We start from the raw sequence: 16,122 nt of genomic DNA, 5'->3' as shown, positions 1-16,122 counted from the left end.
CTCTCCTCCCTCCCCCCACTTCTCCTCCCTCCCCACCACTCCCTCTCTCCCCACCTACTCCTCTCCTCCCCCCCCCCACTCCTCCCTCCCCCCCCACTCTCTCCTCCCTCCCCCCACTTCTCTCCTCCCTCCCCCCCACTCCTCTCCTCCCCCCCCACTCCCCCTCTCACTCCTCTCCTCCCTCCCCCCCACTCCTCTCCTCCCTCCCCCCCACTCCTCCCTCCCCCCCACTCCTCTCCTCCCCCCACTCCTCTCCTCCCTCCCCCCCACTCCTCTCCTCCCTCCCCCCCACTCCTCTCCACTCTCCCCCTCCACTCCTCCCCATCTCCCACCCTCAGATGAGAGCTGCGAGTCGGATGGTGTGCTGAGAGACGCCACAAACCTTCTGCAGAGCAAGTTCGACTTCTTCATCAGCACCATCCAGGTGGAGAGGTACCTGGAAGACATGGCCGAGTGCGGGCAGTGCCAGGACCCCCACGGACTAAGCGTGCCGCCCTTCACTCAGGAGGCACAAACCTCCACCAAGGGCACCCCTGTGCGGTGGAGCCAGAGAGTGAGACGTCCTGGGAATAGGAGCAGACATTCAGGGCCGAACCATCTCAACACCATTCACTGCTCATCTCTGGCATGGAGGCTCCAGTGCCGGACCCTACAGGGCAGGGGGTGGCCTCCTCGGGGTCGTCTGATGGGCCAAGACTGCATTCCTATGGCAGAGGCTGTGTGTCTGTCTTTATCACCCCCTGTCCCTGTCTCCCATTACCCAACAGGAGTCACCACCAGTGAATCCAGATCAGGCGCATTTGACCCAAATAATCTCCCCATATAATGAGTGACTGCAGTGCTCCCCATAAATGCCTGGGCCCCCATACATGCCTGGGCCCCCCATACATGCCCGTGACCCCCATACATGCCCGTGACCCCCATACATGCCCGTGACCCCCATACATGCCCGTGACCCCCATACATGCTTGGGCCCCCTAGCCAGGCTACGTTAGAACCCTGTTTCTCACACTGTATACAGCGCGTGGGGTCTCTTTACTAAAGACTCGGCACCACATTCATATAAAGGGAGGACAGAGAAATCTGGTGCTGTTTCTGGCGCCGGTGTTCCCTCCACTTTGCAGCACGGAGACTTTAGTGACGAGACCTCCGTGTATTCAGTACCACGGACAATACCCACTACTATAATCAGGGGTCTGCAGAGAGTGGGGGGGGGTGTCCCGGAGAAGTGGGGTCTGCAGAGAATGGGGGGGGTCTGGGTGTCCCGGGGAGGTGGGGTCTGCAGAGAGCGGGGGGGGGGGTCTGGGTCTCCTGGGAAGTGGGGTCTGCGGGGGGGGGGGGGTCTGGGTGTCCCGGGGACGTGGGGTGTGCAGGGAGCGGGGGTCTGTTTGTCCCGGGGAAGTGGGGTCTGCAGGGAGCGGGGGGTCTTTTTGTCCCGGGGGGAGGTTTGAGGGTCACTGAATGAGCAGGGGGGGGTGTCCCTGGGGGAGGTTTGAGGGTCACTGAATGAGCATGGGGGGGGGTGTGTCCCGGGGCGAGGTTTGAGGGTCACTGAATGGACAGGGGGGGGTGTCCCAGGGGAGGTTTGAGGGTCACTGAATGAGCAGGGGGGGGGTGTCCCAGGGAGAGGTTTGAGGGTCACTGAATGAGCAGGGGGGGGTGTCCCAGGGGAGGTTTGAGGGTCACTGAATGAGCAGGGGGGGGTGTCCCAGGGGGAGGTTTGAGGGTCACTGAATGAGCAGGGGGGGGGGTGTCCGAGGGGAGGTTTGAGGGTCACTGAATGAGCAGGGGGGGGTGTCCCAGGGGGAGGTTTGAGGGTCACTGAATGAGCAGGGGGGGTGGGTGTCCCAGGGGGAGGTTTGAGGGTCACTGAATGAGCAGGGGGGGGGTGTCCCAGGAGGAGGTTTGAGGGTCACTGAATGAGCAGGGGGGGGGGTGTCCCAGGGGGAGGTTTGAGGGTCACTGAATGAGCAGGGGGGGGTGTCCGAGGGGGAGGTTTGAGGGTCACTGAATGAGCAGGGGGGGGTGTCCAGGGGGAGGTTTGAGGGTCACTGAATGAGCAGGGGGTGGGTGTCCCAGGGGAGATTTGATGGTCACTGAATGAGCAGGGGGGGGTGTCCAGGAGGAGGTTTGAGGGTCACTGAATGAGCAGGGGGGGGGGGTGTCCAGGGGGAGGTTTTGAGGGTCACTGAATGAGCAGGGTCCTCAGTACAGCTCTGCGATTCCAAATCCAAATGTCATCAAGACATGAATAGTCCTGGTCCCAGGGGGGGTCTCGGGGGAGGATCCCTGGAGGGGGGGGGCCGGGGAAGGGTCCCTTGGGGGTCCCGGGTCCTTCACCCCACTATGCTGTGAACAAGCTGCTTCCCAACGCTGGGGAAGAGACCTGCTCCGTTTACATGAAACAGACTCCAATCTTCTCCAGCTTCACCACCTATAGCGGGGTGGCCTTAACTCCAGGCCTCAATGGCCACCAACAGGTCAGTTTTCAGGTTAGCACTGCTTCAGCACAGTTGACTCAATCAGTGGTAAGGTCAAAGACTGAGCCACCTTTGCTGATGCAGGGATATCCTTAAACCCTGATCTGTTGGTGGGACTTGAGCGCTGGAGTTGGCCAGTCAACGACTGAGCCACTGAGAGAGCCACCTGTGCTGAAGCAGGGATATCCTAAAAGCTTGACCTGGTGGTGGCCATTGGGAACTGGAGTTGGCCACCCTTGGCCTATAGAACCATTCTGTCCTAAACTCAAGGCCTTATAGAACAAGGTGGGAGTCGCAGTGTGGTGCGGGGGCGGCACGTGGAGATGTATCACTGGGCAGTAAAGTCTGTTCTGTGTCACACAGATCCCTGCGTCTCGCGCGCGCTGAGATCCTGCGTGTAGCGCGCTGAGATCCCTGCGTGTAACGCGCTGAGATGAGTGAACCCGTCTGAATCCAATCCGTGGATTTCCATGGCTTAATCTACCTGAATCCATAAGATTTCCACAAGAACTATATAGGGTCCATAATAAGCCTAATGATTGAATGGTGTCAGACCCAACACGACTGGAGCCCACAGTCACTGCCTTTCTAGGCCGCAGCGCTCAGAATAAATACCCTCGGAGATATGGTAGCAGGCCGTTTACAATGGTGCGAGACATCAGCTGGTTTAGTTCACACTGCTAGAAAAAAAGAAAAGCCGGCGCCGAAAATTGTGAGTAATACAATGTCAATCAATTCCAAACCATGAATGGTGAAGTCCAAATGAAAGTCCTTGGATGAAGAGAGGAATTGAGCAGACGACTCTCCTCTAGAACTAATGCTAAGTTCCGTAGGTGGGATATCCAGGGGGGTAAAACTGAAATCCTACTCACAAGACCCTGGTTGGGTAAAAGTTCACACTGAGATGGTGGTGTAGTCAACCAAAGATGGCGACCGAGCTCCCTCACGGGCGTCCCCACGTGATATGGGTGGAAGATGAATCACTCGAACTGCAGGGCTTTCCGGCGGATGTGACGTCACGCCCCTCACTGCTCCTGTTGCAACGCGATGTGATGCTCCCAATGCGAGTGTCCTCTCTCGCTGCTCTGCCCGTGAGGGAGCTCCGGTCGCCATCTTTGGTTGACTACACCACCATCTCAGTGTGAACTTTTACCCAACCAGGGTCTTGTGAGTAGGATTTCAGTTTTACCCCCCTGGATATCCCACCTCCGGAACTTAGCATTAGTTGTGTTAATAAAATAGCTTTTTAACATTACATTTTAGCCTTGCTAGTGTTGTTGTGATGTCTGTCTTGTTTGTCATGTGTTGTTAGTTGGTTCAGTCTTAAAGTCAACAGTATTAGGCATACTGCATCATAGTCTGTTTTCTTTCTTTTTCATATTGCACTGTCTGGGAGGAGAGTCGTCAGCTCAATTCCTCTCTTCATCCAAGGACTTCACCATTCATGGTTTGGATTTGATTGACATTGTATTACTCACAATTTTCGGTGCCGGTTTTTCTTTTTTTCTATGGTCCTTAACTGACTGTACGGTCAGTTTTCACCAGGCTGCCAGCCGTTTATAACTTGCACTAATTATTTTATTTAGTACACATTTTATGATTCATTAGCGCTGTTTCACACCGTCTTTTTTTGTTTCACACTGCTAGATCTGCGGTCCCGGATAACAGAGGTTGTGGGCTCTAATCCTGTTCGGTCTGATACCAGTCCGGTCACTACAATAGGTGCCTTATGTTTTCTATCTCTATAGTTGGTGTGGAAATCCTTCTAGGAAGTGTGGGATGAGACTCATTTAAATATACTTTGCATATCATTAGCGTATCTCAGGTGTGCTCCTGGCAGAGACATCTCTCCCTAATTTATTTGGAGGGAGATTTGAGGGGATATATACACAACCTTTGCTGCCCTGACCCATCTCCCTCTGATCCCCGTTACTGGATTCCCTCGGATTTGGCCCCCTCCTCACAATTGTAAAAAAAAAGTATCACTAACATGCCAGATATTATGTTCTCCTCTGGGGTAGTTTGCAGACATCCTCTCTTGGCACGAAGCCTCCTGTGCACATCACTCCAGCCCATCACTATGTGGGGAGCTCCGGGCTCTGGCCCATCGCTATGTGGGGAGCTCTGGCCCATCGCTATGTGGGGAGCCCCGGCTCTGGCCCATCGCTATGTGGGGAGCCCCTCTGGCCCATCGCTATGTGGGGAGCCCTGGGCTCTGGCCCATCGCTATGTGGGGAGCCCTGGGCTCTGGCCCATCGCTATGTGAGGAGCCCCGGGCTCTGGCCCATCGCTATGTGGGGAGCCCTGCCTCTGGCCCATCGCTATGTGGGGAGCCCTGGGCTCTGGCCCATCGCTATGTGGGGAGCCCTGGGCTCTGGCCCATCGCTATGTGAGGAGCCCCTCTGGCCCATCGCTATGTGGGGAGCCATGGGCTCTGGCCCATCGCTATGTGGGGAGCCCCTCTGGCCCATCGCTATGTGGGGAGCCCCGGGCTCTGGCCCATCGCTATGTGGGGAGCCCTGGGCTCCGGCCCATCACTATGTGGGGAGCCCTGGGCTCTGGCCCATCGCTATGTGGGGAGCCCTGGGCTCTGGCCCATCGCTATGTGGGGAGCCCTGGTCTCTGGCCCATCGCTATTTGGGGAGCCCTGCCTCTGGCCCATCGCTATGTGGGGAGCCCCGGTCTCTGGCCCATCGCTATTTGGGGAGCCCTGCCTCTGGCCCATCGCTATGTGGGGAGCCCCGGTCTCTGGCCCATCGCTATTTGGGGAGCCCTGCCTCTGGCCCATCGCTATGTGGGGAGCCCTGCCTCTGGCCCATTGCTATGTGGGGAGCCCTGGGCTCTGGCCCATCGCTATGTGGGGAGCCCTGGGCTCTGGCCCATCGCTATTTGGGGAGCCCTGGTCTCTGGCCCATCGCTATTTGGGGAGCCCTGCCTCTGGCCCATCGCTATGTGGGGAGCCCTGCCTCTGGCCCATCGCTATGTGGGGAGCCCCGGTCTCTGGCCCATCGCTATGTGAGGAGCCCCGGGCTCTGGCCCATCGCTATGTGAGGAGCTCCGGGCTCTGGCCCATCGCTATTTTAGGAGCTCCGGGCTCTGGCCCATTGCTATGTGAGGAGCCCCGGGCTCTGGCCCATCGCTATGTGAGGAGCTCCGGGCTCTGGCCCATCGCTATGTGAGGAGCTCCGGGCTCTGGCCCATTGCTATGTGAGGAGCCCCTCTGGCCCATCGCTATGTGGGGAGCCCCGGTCTCTGGCCCATCGCTATGTGGGGAGCCCCGGGCTCTGGCCCATCGCTATGTGAGGAGCCCCTCTGGCCCATCGCTATGTGGGGAGCCCCGGGCTCTGGCCCATCGCTATGTGGGGGACTCTGGCCCATCGCTATGTGGGGGGCTCTGGCCCATCACTATGTGGGGAGCCCCTCTGGCCCATCGCTATGTGGGGAGCCCCTCTGGCCCATCGCTATGTGAGGAGCCCCGGGCTCTGGCCCATCGCTATGTGGGGAGCCCTGGGCTCTGGCCCATCACTATGTGGGGAGCCCTGGGCTCTGGCCCATCGCTATGTGAGGAGCCCCGGGCTCTGGCCCATCGCTATGTGGGGAGCCCTGGGCTCTGGCCCATCGCTATGTGGGGAGCCCCTCTGGCCCATCACTATGTGGGGAGCCCTGGGCTCTGGCCCATTGCTATGTGTGGAGCCCTGGGCTCCGGCCCATCGCTATGTGAGGAGCCCTGGGCTCTGGCCCATCGCTATGTGAGGAGCCCCTCTGGCCCATCGCTATGTGGGGAGCCCCGGGCTCTGGCCCATCGCTATGTGGGGGACTCTGGCCCATCGCTATGTGGGGGGCTCCGGGCTCTGGTCCATCACTAGGTGGGGCGCCCTGGGCTCTGGCCCATCGCTATGTGGGGAGCCCCGGTCTCTGGCCCATCGCTATGTGGGGAGCCCCGGGCTCTGGCCCATCGCTATGTGAGGAGCCCCTCTGGCCCATCGCTATGTGGGGAGCCCCGGGTTCTGGCCCATCGCTATGTGGGGGACTCTGGCCCATCGCTATGTGGGGAGCCCCGGGTTCTGGCCCATCGCTATGTGGGGGACTCTGGCCCATCGCTATGTGGGGGGCTCTGGCCCATCACTATGTGGGGAGCCCCTCTGGCCCATCGCTATGTGGGGAGCCCCTCTGGCCCATCGCTATGTGAGGAGCCCCGGGCTCTGGCCCATCGCTATGTGGGGAGCCCTGGGCTCTGGCCCATCACTATGTGGGGAGCCCTGGGCTCTGGCCCATCGCTATGTGAGGAGCCCCGGGCTCTGGCCCATCGCTATGTGGGGAGCCCTGGGCTCTGGCCCATCACTATGTGGGGAGCCCTGGGCTCTGGCCCATCGCTATGTGGGGAGCCCCTCTGGCCCATCACTATGTGGGGAGCCCCGGGCTCTGGTCCATCGCTAGGTGGGGCGCCCTGGGCTCTGGCCCATCGCTATGTGGGGAGCCCTGGGCTCCGGCCCATCGCTATGTGAGGAGCCCTGGGCTATGGCCCATCGCTATGTGGGGAGCCCCGGTCTCTGGCCCATCGCTATGTGGGGAGCCCCGGTCTCTGGCCCATTGCTATGTGGGGAGCCCCGGCTCTGGCCCATCGCTATGTGGGGAGCCCCGGGCTCTGGCCCATCGCTATGTGGGGAGCCCTGGGCTCTGGCCCATCGCTATGTGGGGAGCCCTGGGCTCTGGCCCATCGCTATGTGGGGAGCCCCTCTGGCCCATCGCTATGTGGGGAGCCCCTCTGGCCCATCGCTATGTGGGGAGCCCCGGTCTCTGGCCCATCGCTATGTGGGGAGCCCCGGTCTCTGGCCCATCGCTATGTGGGGAGCCCCGGTCTCTGGCCCATCGCTATGTGGGGAGCCCCGGGCTCTGGCCCATCGCTATGTGAGGAGCCCCTCTGGCCCATCGCTATGTGGGGAGCCCCTCTGGCCCATCGCTATGTGGGGAGCCCTGGGCTCCGGCCCATCACTATGTGGGGAGCCCTGGGCTCTGGCCCATCGCTATGTGGGGAGCCCTGGGCTCTGGCCCATCGCTATTTGGGGAGCCCTGCCTCTGGCCCATCGCTATGTGGGGAGCCCCGGTCTCTGGCCCATCGCTATTTGGGGAGCCCTGCCTCTGGCCCATCGCTATGTGGGGAGCCCTGGTCTCTGGCCCATCGCTATGTGGGGAGCCCTGGGCTATGGCCCATCGCTATGTGGGGAGCCCCGGTCTCTGGCCCATCGCTATGTGGGGAGCCCCGGTCTCTGGCCCATCGCTATGTGGGGAGCCCCGGTCTCTGGCCCATCGCTATGTGGGGAGCCCCGGTCTCTGGCCCATCGCTATGTGGGGAGCCCCGGTCTCTGGCCCATCGCTATGTGGGGAGCCCCGGTCTCTGGCCCATCGCTATGTGGGGAGCCCCGGTCTCTGGCCCATCGCTATGTGGGGAGCCCCGGTCTCTGGCCCATCGCTATGTGGGGAGCCCCTCTGGCCCATCGCTATGTGGGGAGCCCCTCTGGCCCATCACTATGTGGGGAGCCCTGGGCTCTGGCCCATCGCTATGTGGGGAGCCCTGGGCTCTGGCCCATCGCTATGTGAGGAGCCCTGGGCTCTGGCCCATCACTATGTGGGGAGCCCTGGCCCATCACTATGTGGGGAGCCCTGGGCTCTGGCCCATCGCTATGTGAGGAGCCCTGGGCTCTGGCCCATCGCTATGTGGGGAGCCCCGGCTCTGGCCCATCACTATGTGGGGAGCCCTGGGCTCTGGCCCATCGCTATGTGAGGAGCCCTGCCTCTGGCCCATCGCTATGTGGGGAGCCCTGGGCTCTGGCCCATCACTATGTGAGGAGCCCTGCCTCTGGCCCATCACTGTGTGGGCAGCCCCGGGCTCTGGCCCATCGCTATGTGGGGAGCCCCGGTCTCTGGCCCATCGCTATGTGGGGAGCCCCTCTGGCCCATCACTATGTGGGGAGCCCCTCTGGCCCATCGCTATGTGGGGAGCCCCTCTGGCCCATCACTATGTGGGGAGCCCTGGGCTCTGGCCCATCGCTATGTGGGGAGCCCTGGGCTCTGGCCCATCACTATGTGGGGAGCCCCGGCTCTGGCCCATCACTATGTGGGGAGCCCTGGGCTCTGGCCCATCGCTATGTGGGGAGCCCCGGGCTCTGGCCCATCGCTATGTGGGGAGCCCCGGCCTCTGGCCCATCGCTATGTGAGGAGCCGGCCTCTGTCTCGCTCTTTGACCCCGTCTCACTCTCTGCCGATACAGCCTTCTGCTACATTCCCAAGTGACCTGTGAGGTCCAGTCACTGCCGCCCTATGACATCACAACGTGAGTGCCGTCAGTTCGATGTTGTGCAATCTTTTGTGTCGTGTCACGTGACATTTTTAACCTCCCCGTGTGTGTTCAGCGTTCGTTGTAAGGCCAGTCTGCCAATGGAGGACCCCTGCGGTGGAAGGGTGACCTCTGGGTGTCATTGTCCCCCATCTGCTGCAGTGCCTGTGTGTCGTGTACATATGAGGTAGTATTAAATCCCCCCCCCCGGAAGCCTGTCTGAGTATCCCATATGAGTTACTGTCCTGTTCTTTAAAAGACAGTGGCTCTGCCATTTTAACCTCCCGGCCATTAATATGTCGTCACCTGAACCAATAGAAATAAAACCGTCAACTGAAAGGGTAAGAGATCGCGCAAGCAGAGATATAAAGTGCAAGGCACCAGGCGCAGAGCAAAGACACTGTGTATTAACGGGAACAGCACCAGGATAACCACGGAAACCTCCAAGCTTCGGGGTTCTCCCTTTGACAAAGTCTGGTGCTGTTTTTTGCCCCCATTTTGCAGTTGGGAGAATTTTTAAATGAATAACAGCCCCAGAAAGTACCCTGCATGGAAACATAGACAAGAACAGGCTCTGACGCTGGAGGCCCCGGGGCCTCGGGGACATGGAAGGATGTTCTTCGCTGAAAACATAGTGGATTCATGGAACAGCATCCCAGCAGAGGTGGAAGCTAGAACAGAAAGGGAGAGAAATGATGTAGCTTTCTCCCTCCTGATTGGCTGCATTACCACAGCATTAGCCAATCAGGAGGATGTGTCAGGAGCCTGGGGCCAAGTCCGTCCCTGCAGAGGGCCGCATGTCCTCATCACGCACAGGATGGCGGATATCTGTGTCGTGATGGCAGATGTGACAGTTTTAGGAGCAGGGGGATCACTCCCTGTGCTGCCGGAACCCGCAACCGTCCTGAATTCTTTATCCCATGAGAAGTCGGGAGTTCCACATTTAGCCCTGCACTCTACTCCAGCCCTCTGCACTCTACTCCAGCCCTCTGCACTCTACTCCAGCCCTCTGCACTCTACTCCAGCCCTCTGCACTCTACTCCAGCCCTCTGCACTCTACTCCAGCCCTCTGCACTCTACTCCAGCCCTCTGCACTCTACTCCAGTCCTCTGCACTCTACTCCAGCCTCTGCACTCTACTCCAGCCCTCTGCACTCTACTCCAGCCCTCTGCACTCTGCTCCAGCCCTCTGCACTCTGCTTCCTCCGGCCCCGCCCCCTCTGCACTCTACTCCAGCCCTCTGCACTCTGCTTCCTCCGGCCCCGCCCCCTCTGCACTCTGCTCCCTCTGGCCTCGCCCCCTCTGCACTCTACTCCAGCCCTCTGCACTCTGCTTCCTCCGGCCCCGCCCCCTCTGCACTCTACTCCAGCCCTCTGCACTCTACTCCAGCCCTCTGCACTCTACTCCAGCCCTCTGCACTCTACTCCAGCCCTCTGCACTCTACTCCAGTCCTCTGCACTCTACTCCAGCCCTCTGCACTCTACTCCAGCCCTCTGCACTCTACTCCAGTCCTCTGCACTCTACTCCAGCCCTCTGCACTCTGCTCCAGCCCTCTGCACTCTGCTTCCTCCGGCCCCGCCCCCTCTGCACTCTACTCCAGCCCTCTGCACTCTACTCCAGTCCTCTGCACTCTACTCCAGCCCTCTGCACTCTACTCCAGTCCTCTGCACTCTACTCCAGCCTCTGCACTCTACTCCAGCCCTCTGCACTCTACTCCAGCCCTCTGCACTCTACTCCAGCCCTCTGCACTCTGCTCCAGCCCTCTGCACTCTGCTTCCTCCGGCCCCGCCCCCTCTGCACTCTACTCCAGCCCTCTGCACTCTGCTTCCTCCGGCCCCGCCCCCTCTGCACTCTGCTTCCTCCGGCCCCGCCCCCTCTGCACTCTGCTCCCTCTGGCCTCGCCCCCTCTGCACTCTACTCCAGCCCTCTGCACTCTGCTTCCTCCGGCCCCACCCCCTCTGCACTCTACTCCAGCCCTCTGCACTCTGCTTCCTCCGGCCCCGCCCCCTCTGCACTCTGCTTCCTCCGGCCCCGCCCCCTCTGCACTCTGCTTCCTCCGGCCCCGCCCCCTCTGCACTCTGCTCCCTCCAGCCCCGCCCCCTCTGATTCCTCCGGCCCCGCCCTCTCTGCACTCTGCTTCCTCCGGCCCCGCCCCCTCTGCACTCTGCTCCCTCCGGCCCCGCCCCCTCTGCGCTCTGCTGCCTCCGGCCCCGCCCCCTCTGATTCCTCCGCCCCCCCCTCTGCGCTCTGCTCCCTGCTCCCTCTGGCCCCGCCCCCTCTGATTCCTCCGGCCCCCGCCCCCTCTGCACTCTGCTTCCTCCGGCCCCGCCCCCTCTGCACTCTACTCCTGCACTCTGCTTCCTCTGGCCCCGCCCCCTCTGCGCTCTGCTCCCTCCGGCCCCACCCCCTCTGATTCCTCTGGCCCGTCCCCTCTGCTTCACCCGGCCCCGCCCCCTCTGCACTCTGCTTCCTCTGGCCCCGCCCCCTCTGCACTCTGCTCCCTCCGGCCCCGCCCCCTCTGCACTCTGCTTCCTCCGGCCCCACCCCCTCTGCACTCTGCTCCCTCCGGCCCCGCCCCCTCTGCTTCCTCCGGCCCCGCCCCCTCTGCACTCTACTCCTGCACTCTGCTTCCTCCGGCCCCGCCCCCTCTGCGCTCTGTTCCCTCCGGCCCGCCCCCTCAGCACTCTACTCTTGCACTCTGCTCCCTCCGGCCCCACCCCCTCAGCACTCTGCTCCCTCTGCACTCTACTCCTGCACTCTGATTCCTCCGGCCCCGCCCCCTCTGCACTCTGCTCCCTCCGGCCCCGCCCCCTCTGCACTCTGCTCCCTCTGCCCCCGCCCCCTCAGCACTCTGCTCCCTCTGACCCCTCTACTTCCTCCGGCCCCGCCCCCTCTGCACTCTGCTCCCTCCGGCCCCGCCCCCTCTGCACTCTGCTCCCTCCGACCCCGCCCCCTCTGCTCCCTCCGGCCCCGCCCTCTCTGCACTCTGCTTCCTCTGGCCCCGCCCCTTCTGCACTCTGCTCCCTCCGGCCCCGCCCCCTCTGCTTCCTCCGGCCCCGCCCCCTCTGGACTCTACTCCAGCCCTCTGCACTCTGCTTCCTTCGGCCCCGCCCTCTCTGCACTCTGCTTCCTTCGGCCCCGCCCCCTCTGCACTCTGCTCCCTCCGGCCCCGCCCCCTCTGCTCTGCCCCTGATGCTCTGGCCAACACTCTGTGCTCCAGCCCCCCCTTTCTCTGCTCCTGCCCCCCCCTCTCTCTGCTCCACCCCCCCTCTCTGCTCCACCCCCCCTTTCTGCTCCAGCCCTCCCCTCTCTGCTCCACCCCCCCTCTCTGCTCCAGCCCCCCCTCTCTGCTCCAGCCCCCCCTCTCTGCTCCAGCCCCCCCCTCTCTGCTCCAGCCCCCCCTCTCTGCTCCAGCCCCCCCCCTCTCTGCTCCACCCCCCGTCTCTGCTCCACCCCCCGTCTCTGCTCCACCCCCTCTCTTCTCCAGACCCCCCTCTCTTCTCCAGACCCCCCCTCTCTGCTCCACCCCCTCCTCTCTGCTCCAGCCCCCCCCTCTCTGCTCCAGCCCCCCCTCTCTGCTCCACCCCCCGTCTCTGCTCCACCCCCCGTCTCTGCTCCACCCCCCTCTCTTCTCCAGACCCCCCTCTCTTCTCCAGACCCCCCTCTCTTCTCCAGACCCCCCTCTCTTCTCCAGCCCCCCTCTCTGCTCCACCCCCCCTCTCTGCTCCACCCCCCCTCTCTGCTCCACCCCCCCTCTCTGCTCCACCCCCAATCTCTTCTCCAGACCCCCCCTCTCTTCTCCAGACCCCCCCTCTCTGCTCCAGACCCCCCCTCTGCTCCAGACCCCCCTCTCTGCTCCAGACCCCCCTCTCTGCTCCAGCCCCCCCTCTCTGCTCCACCCCCCCTCTCTGCTCCACCCCCCCTCTCTGCTCCACCCCCCCTCTCTGCTCCACCCCCCCTCTCTTCTCCAGACCCCCCCTCTCTTCTCCAGACCCCCCCTCTCTGCTCCAGACCCCCCCTCTGCTCCAGACCCCCCTCTCTGCTCCAGCCCCCCCTCTCTGCTCCAGCCCCCCCTCTTTGCTCCACCCCCCCCGTCTCTGCTCCACCCCCCCGTCTCTGCTCCACCCCCCTCTCTTCTCCAGACCCCCCTCTCTTCTCCACCCCCCCCTCTCTGCTCCAGCCCCCCCCCCTCTCTGCTACAGCCCCCCCTCTCTGCTGCAGCCCCCCCTCTCTGCTACAGCCCCCCCTCTCTGCTCCACCCCCCCCTCTCTGCTCCAGCCCCCCCTCTCTGCTCCACCCCCCCGTCTCTGCTTCACCACCCCGTCTCTGCTCCACCACCCCGTCTCTGCTCCATCCCCCTCTCTTCTCCAGACCCCTCTCTCTTCTCCAGCCCCCCCTCTCTGCTCCAGCCCCCCCTCTATGCTCCAGCCCCCCCTCTATGCTCCAGTCCCCTCTCTCTGCTCCAGCCCCCCCCTCTCTGCTCACCCCCCCGTCTCTGCTCCACCCCCCTCTCTGCTCCACCCCCCTCTCTGCTCCACCCCCAATCTCTTCTCCAGACCCCCCCTCTCTTCTCCAGACCCCCCCCCTCTGCTCCAGACCCCCCCTCTGCTCCAGACCCCCCTCTCTGCTCCAGCCCCCCCTCTCTGCTCCACCCCCCCTCTCTGCTCCACCCCCCCTCTCTGCTCCACCCCCCCTCTCTGCTCCACCCCCCCTCTCTTCTCCAGACCCCCCCTCTCTTCTCCAGACCCCCCCTCTCTTCTCCAGACCCCCCCTCTCTGCTCCAGACCCCCCCTCTGCTCCAGCCCCCCCTCTCTGCTCCAGCCCCCCCTCTCTGCTCCAGCCCCCCCTCTTTGCTCCACCCCCCCCGTCTCTGCTCCACCCCCCCGTCTCTGCTCCACCCCCCTCTCTTCTCCAGACCCCCCTCTCTTCTCCACCCCCCCCTCTCTGCTCCAGCCCCCCCCCCCTCTCTGCTACAGCCCCCCCTCTCTGCTGCAGCCCCCCCTCTCTGCTGCAGCCCCCCCTCTCTGCTACAGCCCCCCCTCTCTGCTCCACCCCCCCTCTCTGCTCCAGCCCCCCCTCTCTGCTCCACCCCCCCGTCTCTGCTTCACCACCCCGTCTCTGCTCCACCACCCCGTCTCTGCTCCATCCCCCTCTCTTCTCCAGACCCCTCTCTCTTCTCCAGCCCCCCCTCTCTGCTCCAGCCCCCCCTCTATGCTCCAGCCCCCCCTCTCTGCTCCAGTCCCCCCTCTCTGCTCCAGCCCCCCCCTCTCTGCTCAGCCCCCCCGTCTCTGCTCCACCCCCCGTCTCTGCTCCACCCCCCCGTCTCTGCTCCACCCCCTCTCTTCTCCAACCCCCCCGTCTCTGCTCCACCCCCCGTCTCTGCTCCACCCCCCCCTCTATGCTCCACCCCCCCCTCTATGCTCCAGCCCCCCATGATACTATCATTAGACGCAGCGCCGCTGGCGCAGGCGTTGGGTGCATGGGGTTTATTTGGGCCCGTAGCACGGAATGAATCGTCTGGTCGCACAATAAGCGCGCGCTCGCAAGGCGCGGTATTCAGTAATAAGAGAAGAGCCCCGCTCTGCGTCACTCTGTATAACACAGCCAGCAGTCCCACATCCGTTATACGCAGCGCTCCCTGTATAAGGTGCTGCTTCTCTATAAAAAGGAGCCGTGTAACTGAGCCGCAGCGACTCCCTCGCGGTAACGCACGAACACGCGGGGACCGGCCGGGACACGCTCACTTATATACAGTGTGTGTGCCCTGCGCCAGCTCCCTCAGTAATATCATACACCAGAACCGCAGTCACAAAGGATTCTGGGAGTCTGCGTGAGCGCCATGTGACTGTAAAAGTGACGCAGAGTGCAGAGCTGGAAGCCCGGGCCTTGTTCTGACATTGAGGATGGTTAGATTTGGGGGGGATGAGGGGATATATTTGGGGGGCCCGTCCCTTTCGGCTGCACATGGAGTGAGATTCTGCTGGGCTGTGAAGATGTACAGAACCGGTCTCTGTGTCTGCTGATATATCACATTGTGTGTGTGTGTGTGTGTGTGTGTGTGTGTGTGTGTGTGTGTGTGTGTGTGTGTCTTATTCCGGTGTATAACCACATATTGTGTCTGTCTTATTCTGGGGTATAACCACATATTGTGTCTGTGTGTGTCTTATTCTGGGGTATAACCACATATTGTGTCTGTGTGTGTCTTATTCCAGTGTATAACCACATATTGTGTCTGTGTGTGTCTTATTCCGGTGTATAACCACATATTGTGTCTGTGTGTGTCTTATTCCGGTGTATAACCACATATTGTGTCTGTGTGTGTCTTATTCTGGTGTATAACCACATATTGTGTCTGTGTGTGTCTTATTCTGGGGTATAACCACATATTGTGTCTGTGTGTGTCTTATTCTGGTGTATAACCACATATTGTGTCTGTGTGTGTCTTATTCTGGGGTATAACCACATATTGTGTCTGTGTGTGTCTTATTCCGGGGTATAACCACATATTGTGTCTGTGTGTGTCTTATTCCGGTGTATAACCACATATTGTGTCTGTGTGTGTCTTATTCCGGGGTATAACCACATATTGTGTCTGTGTGTGTCTTATTCCGGTGTATAACCACATATTGTGTCTGTGTGTGTCTTATTCCGGTGTATAACCACATATTGTGTCTGTGTGTGTCTTATTCTGGGGTATAACCACATATTGTGTCGGTGTGTGTCTTATTCTGGGGTATAACCACATATTGTGTCTGTGTGTGTCTTATTCCGGTGTATAACCACATATTGTGTCGGTGTGTGTCTTATTCTGGTGTATAACCACATATTGTGTCTGTGTGTGTCTTATTCCGGTGTATAACCACATATTGTGTCGGTGTGTGTCTTATTCCGGTGTATAACCACATATTGTGTCTGTGTGTGTCTTATTCCGGTGTATAACAACATATTGTGTCTGTGTGTGTCTTATTCCGGTGTATAACCACATATTGTGTCTGTGTGTGTCTTATTCCAGTGTATAACCACATATTGTGTCTGTGTGTGTCTTATTCCGGGGTATAACCACATATTGTGTCTGTGTGTGTCTTATTCTGGGGTATAACCACATATTGTGTCTGTGTGTGTCTTATTCCGGTGTATAACCACATATTGTGTCTGTGTGTGTCTTATTCCGGTGTATAACCACATATTGTGTCTGTGTGTGTCTTATTCCAGTGTATAACCACATATTGTGTCTGTGTGTGTCTTATTCCGGGGTATAACCACATATTGTGTCTGTGTGTGTCTTATTCTGGGGTATAACCACATATTG

This window comes from Ascaphus truei, chromosome 4 (genome assembly GCF_040206685.1).
Source record: "Ascaphus truei isolate aAscTru1 chromosome 4, aAscTru1.hap1, whole genome shotgun sequence".
NCBI lineage: Eukaryota > Metazoa > Chordata > Amphibia > Anura > Ascaphidae > Ascaphus > Ascaphus truei.
Note: the sequence above shows the minus strand (reverse complement) of the source record.